This window comes from Lygodium microphyllum, chromosome 2 (genome assembly GCF_053477565.2).
Source record: "Lygodium microphyllum isolate KBCC chromosome 2, Lygodium_microphyllum_v1.1.10, whole genome shotgun sequence".
Classification (NCBI taxonomy): Eukaryota; Viridiplantae; Streptophyta; class Polypodiopsida; order Schizaeales; family Lygodiaceae; genus Lygodium; species Lygodium microphyllum.
In genome coordinates this window covers 62,176,892-62,183,899 of record NC_141136.1, presented here as the reverse complement: position 1 = coordinate 62,183,899, position 7,008 = coordinate 62,176,892, and positions in this window count along the sequence as shown.

The window sequence follows — 7,008 nt, the reverse complement described above, 5'->3', positions numbered from 1 at the left end:
AATATAGGAAAGAGTTTCCTAGAGAGTTTCCCATTTCCAAAAGGAAATTGAGGATTGTTGAGAAATGGACAAATGATATATGCTCTAAGATGAGATGTCTTGAATCCCATATGCATAGCGAGGAGAGTGGAACAACCCAACTTCTATAAAGTATTATACTTAACTATCACTTTCATATGATGAATACAATATTATGATGATTTCCTCCTTCAGTTAGTGTCATTGTCATTGTCAGTTCAATACACAAGATTGTCTTTATGATTCCAAGCTTCCATCTTGGAACCTAATTCACTTGTGTAATAGTTATCTACTAATTATCCATGTCAACATGAATTCGGTTGTCATCTTCCAACCTCCATAGCTCTTGCCATGCTCTAGATCCGACATTTTTACATGGTATCAGAGCTCAACTGAGCATGGCATAACTCCCTTCTCTGCTCTCTCAATCCCTCTTAATCTCAAGTCAGCTCAAGTCCAACTCATGGTTCCATTTCTCACTTCCATCTCCACTTAACCTTGTGTCTGCCATAGCCAAAACAACACCTACCTGACTTTGAGCTTCTTGATCTCTCAAACCAGAGCATATCTCAACTTGTTTCCTTCTAGGGATTTGTTCCCTGACTCAAGGCATTATTCTATATCACATAAAAGCTTGACATTGGCCACTCCAAAGTTCAGCATTGTTAGAATTCAAACTTGCTATCCAGAACTGTACCCTATACTGTCTATACGACGATTTGCCCTCTGTGCTCCACTACAAAATATAGGCCTTATACTGACGTTAAAAGTGACGCAAATGTTAATAAAGAAATTAGCCCCCCTGGTCGCAAAAAGTGTCGTTATTGGCGATGCCATAGAACAATCGGTATTAGCATCGTTATCAGCATGGCTAATTGTGTCACTATCAACGATGCTAATACCAATGCTAATAATGACGCTAATAACGATGCTTTGCGATGTTAATAACGACGTGTGCAGTAAATTTATGATGCTAATAGCAATGGTAACATGGATTTTTAAAAAAAATTGTGACGCTGATACCGACGTAAATAACGACGCTTTACGATGCTAATAACGACACATTTGCGATGCTAATAACAACGGTAATAGGAAAAAAAAATTTATGGATGTGCTTTATTTGAGCCATAAAAAATAGTTTTTGCAATGTGTACAATGCTCGTGTAAATAAAAACAAAGTGTACTTAAATCATAACACTGATATATGAAACAAATGCACGATCGCATAATGAAACCGACTGATACAATGATATCACTACTACATAGAAAATGTCTACATAGATCACATGACCAAAAAAGAAGGGTGTGTAGTTCCAGGGATCCAAGGGCGAACTATAGATCATCGCCATTTGAAACCTCGTCCCGCCGCAAAGGAGCATCGAGCGGACTCTGCAAAAAAAGAAACAACTATATATCAGTCCACTATACAAAAATGCATTCTAATTAAACATGATAACTACGGACAAGAAAGATGAGTGACTTACAGGGCCGCCGTGTCCATACAATCGGTTGATCAATGCAATGAAACGGTGCCTCTGTACATATCAAGTCTCAAGGCCTGTCGGATCGCAATTTGTAATAGAGTGCTGCAAAGAAAACAAAATACAACTGTTAGAAATATGATTGTCAGTAAAAATGATATTATAAAAAAATAAACAAGCAAAACAAAAGAAAAACTTACAAAGTCCTCTAGGTATGTCATGTGGCCGTCACTTCCGAGATGACGGACCACTCCGGCCTCTGGTCGTGCCCTTGCCGCCTCGCGCTGTTGTCTCCAACGTCCTGGAGAATTTGTAGCCTCCTCCTTGAGCCGGTGCCAGTCGTCCGCGTATAGCCACTCGGGCTTTGCAGCCCCACTCTTGTGTGCCTTGCATGTGTTCGATCGTCTGACATATATACACATGACACATGCACTCCATCATCCAGCCCGTAGAAAACCTATCTACTGCGGCTGGTACTGGAAACTTTTCATGCAAGGATTCTACTATGTAGTCCTTGCTCCCCTCCGGTATGTTTTTCCAATGATCCAAGACGTTGTACCAAAAAACTTGTTGGCACAACTCTCTCATGCGAGCCATCACCCTCCTCTCCTCATCATTCATGATGATGGCTCTTAACATATAATCTACAAGGTAGGCCTACCTCTCTGGGGTATGCCTAGGATGGGTCGTCTCCCACCTGCGAGCACGCTCCTGGGCATATCTAGGAGACCCCTGTACATCTGGTGTACCGATCGGGGTAGTATCTATTGGAGTAGCATCCATAGGGGTGCCATCTGCTGCAGACGACTGAGAAAAAGTCAGAGTGACTGGAGTAGACGTCCCCACAGGTGTGACAAATCCCATAGGTGATGCAACTCCAGTAGAACGCTGAGACGGAGACACCGCGTTCGTACCTCCACCCAGCAACCACCTGAGCCACGCTCTCTGGAACCGCCATGAGAGCGAGGAGTAGCATCTGTATTCCAAGCCAACCATGGGCTCGTTGCATTCGGATCTCTACAAAATCCCCCTGAAACACTCCCTTCGTTTGGCCCAATTCTGGAGCATCGATCTTGTCTACTCAAAACTGAAGCATCACATCGCACCAAAGTAGATCTAATAGAGCAGCCTGAGGGTGTTCGAGACAGCTCCTAGTCTGGCATATCTCTGATTTTGCCATCTGATCTGGAGACATGCGCGTGAAGATCTCCCTGTAGCTCCTCATCGCTCATCCCTCGACTCATCTTGATGATCTAAGTATCCACAAAGGTCACCTGCACAGACAAAAAATGATGTTAGCATAATCAATTTAAATCATACAAAGCACGGTAATATAAATCTTAAAAAAATGATCTTACTTAAAATGCATATCTTATATATCCTTATAAGCGATTCGTCAACGAATTGAGTAAATGGATGCTCCAAGTATGAAGTATCCTATGGTCCCATGTCAATCTCCTGACAAAACTCAGCATACACTAGAAAGTCGATAGACGTGTCACTACAAAAGGATGAGTCCACCTCGTTCCCAAAGAATTCTTAGACTCCTATATTTCCATCATTGTTACCCGATGCTTGCTCCTTTACATGCTCCAAGCTTTCGGTGGCCTCCACCCCTTGCAATATCAACCCCTCTATTTGCATATTTTCCTCATCTATGCTTGGAACATCGCTTTGATCATATACTCTCGCACTTCGGGGAGCTGAAGATATAACATACCACCATTAAGGTTGTCGGGGGTTTGAATAGAAGATTACATGTTTACAAATACGTACAAGAGAGATTTAACTATTGTGACATATATGTATCATGTCGTAATACAATTAAAAAATAAATGAGTTCATGCACCTGTTCACAATGGGCCGGTATCAGAAAGGTGTCACACAAATCCATCCATTTTTTTTCGGAATCTATTTCGAAAAATCCAGATGGACCTCGTCGAACTGTTGCTCCAACTCCTTCAAGTACCACTTTGAACCACTGCACATCGAATAGTATCATGGAGAAGCTACGGTAATCCACCATAACAATACTTTGCAAGTTTCCAAAATACTCCATCTCATCTATAACTGTGTTTGGATCCGTTGCTCATCGTCAGCTCTCTTGCTCGAACCTTGCCATGATACCACAGTTTGTTGTGGAGCGTATTTTGTCAATATCGTTTGCTTAAAATCCAAGATCGCTTGATCAATAATCTCAGATTGTAACTCTCGAAGCGTCCTACGTATTCTATAGACAATCGACGTTTTCATCTAATTGTCAGCTTACATTGAGAACAAGGATATGGAACACGACGTTGATTAAGATACGCCTCACAATCTTGAATATCATGACCTTCATCGTTTTCCATTTTGTCTACATTATGACAAACAATTTGTTTTTGTTATCATTCTTTTTTCTTTCTTAAATTGTTTGAGAATGGATTTTTTCTCTTGTAACTCAACAAGAATTAACGTATGTAAATTCTCCACACACCCATCCACAAATTAACGTATGTCGGAGTGATTCCCGTCTCATGGTATTGCACAGGACCTCGCCACCACTCTCTCTTTGTTTTTATCTATTCATTATCTCCTCTCCTTCCATCTCTCTCTCTCTTTCTCTTTTTTTATTATGTTGTATGTTTATTTCATCTCTCTCATTCCTTCTTCCTTTTTCTCTTCCTCCCCCTCTCTCATTTCTTTTAACAAAACATATCTTTCTCTCTACAATAACAACTACAACTACAACAACAACAATAACTACTACTACTACTACTACTACTACTACTACTACTACTACTACTACTACTACTACTACTACTACTACTACTACTACTACTACTACTACTACTACTACTACTACTACTACTACTACTACTACTACTACTACTACTACTACTACTACTACTACTACTACTACTACTACTACTACTACTACTACTACTACTACTACTACTACTACTACTACTACTACTACTACAAACAAGAAAAGAAGAAAAAACTACTACTACTACTGAGGGCTGAAATGATGAATGGGTTGCCTCTTACCCATCCAACCTCCAATCCTCACTAAGAGAACTAAAGAGGGGCACCACCTAGCCAAAGGGAGGATGGGCTAGGACATCCTTTTTCTCAAAGAGAATCAAGACACAAATTTACAAGAGGGAATATATGTACTAGACACCATATTAGAATATGAGAGAGAGAGATGAGAGGAGAGGGAGATAATATGTGAAGAGATAGAGGAAGCTTGCCATTATGCTACATGGAATGAGAAGATGAAAAGAGAGGGAGATAATGGGAGAAGAGGTAGAGGAAGCTTGCCATTATGCTACGTAATAAAAGAACTCACTCATAGCTCACCTCAAAGAGATGGACTAGCATGAGGGTATTCTAGAGTGCTCTCATGGGCTTGTCATTGTCCTCCCCTTCCTCTTTCTTCATTCTCCATGGGCTCTTTATATAGCATCCATGAGGGATTAGATTAATCTAATATTCTTGATTAACATAATCCTAGATGATATATGGCATCTTTGAAAATATGGAGAATAGTGGATGGGACAAGTCCCCACCTTGGTCATCATGCAAGAAGCCAAGTGTGGTGGTAGACAAAATAGAGAAATGGAGCTAGATTACAAGAGGTGGGTGCCCAAAGCACATTATTATAATATATTTACAAGAAGGATAGAGTGGAAAGTTGGTGTGGTGAAAGAGAGAAGCAAATTGCATATAGCTAGCAGTCTGCGCCTTCGTAACTTCAAATCCGTGAAGAATCTGAAAAAAGTTTCTTTTGCAACTTTGTAGAACAGGTCAAAACTGATCAAGCAACGTGGGAATTTTCTTGAAATTCGCTTTTTCTTGGGAGTTATTGAGATTATAAAAAACGGCTTCCAAAAGCTGCTTTGACTTTAGTCCCCCATATATATATAAATACATATAAGCATGTGAGAGAAGGGGTCCATGCTTGTAAGCTTTTGTGTAAGATCCAAATGACACCATGACGTGGATATTGACTTGTGTGCTAGGGTGAGGTGTCCTCTAATGATGGTGATAGATTCCAAATCTTAGTGATGCAGGCGAAGCCCATGTGTAGTTGGAGGCTAGTCTTTGAAAAATCTATGCACTCACTCAACTCCTAGGTGTAATCCATTTTGATCTTCACTAAGATAATCATCCCTTTTACCCTTTACATTGACATGCCTCCTAAGAACTTGGTCCCCCCATTTGCTAGAGTTATCATAATCGAGAAGCAATGTAGCATACCTAGTGCTTGAAGAGTAAACCTAAAGTGATATGGTAAGCTCTTGATAGGGACTTTGGTCAAATTTTGTGGTAATAATCTGGGTTGTAAAACACCCGGATCATTAGCCCTCCCCTTAGGCTAGAGGTATTCATGCCTCTAGCTTGATAATGATGGTCCAATAGAGCAAAGTGGACTGTTGTTGAGATATCGAGCTCCACTCGTGATACGCCAGGGTGACCGTTGTGTATTTATGTCACCGACTTGTCAGTTGCAGACGCGGTTGGTACACCGCCCATGAATAATAGCTAGATGACAGCTATCCTTATCTACTCTAGTTCGTGGCTCAGTTAGTATGCCACCTTAGTTAGTTGAGTTTGGTTTGAGACCCATATTTAGGGTTCTTCTATCTCTTTGTACTTGAGTTCTTTTTGGCTTACACAACTAAGAAGAGAAAAACTGTTTTCAGCCTCCACCCTTGTGTGTATTCCCCCATTGTGCAAGCAAGAAAGCTACAAGTGAGACTCCTTCCTTCTCTCCCACAATCTTGACATGGTATCAGAGCCTTGTTCGTGGTAAGGAGCTCAAGAAAGCAAGCCAAGCTCGCGGTGTTCTGGTAAGAGGAGCAGTGTTGCTTTCATTTTCTATTTTGGGAGCAGATCTCTGCAGGTAGCACAGCCGGAAATTGCAGGAGTGCATTGTCTCAGGTTGAGACGCCCTTCGCGGTGAAGCAAGAGGGCAGTATATGCTGCGGGAAAGGGCTTTAGCCTTAGGCGACCCTGTTTTTTTGATTTGAGGCCATTTCGGGGCCTGTTTTGGAGGCGGAAGTTTTCTGCACGCACTCAGGAAAAGGCCCAGTTTTATGCTGTGCAGCCACTGTTCTACAGGTCGGTGAAAAGTTTCTGTAGAAATTGCATCGTATGCTTGTGCGCAGAGACATTGGGAGTTACAGAATCATCCCTGTTACCTGTTGATGCAAAATCGTCACTAGGAAGTGACTGTGTGGTCAAATACCACTTTCGCCAGTTTTGCAGATTTGCCCTTGTGAGGGTGAAGCTATGTTTTTTGCAGTGACAGAATTTTTTGCAGTGTTCTGTAATGGCGTCTGATTCTCTTTCTCAGATTGTCACTGAAAAGCTTGACAAGAACAACTTCCAAGCATGGAAGTTTAGAATGACGAATTTCCTTATGGGAAAAGGATATTGGGAATTTGTTGCAGGAAATGAAGAAGAAACAGTTCTTCCTGATGTTCCCAATCAACAGCAAATGCAGGCATTCAAAGCATGG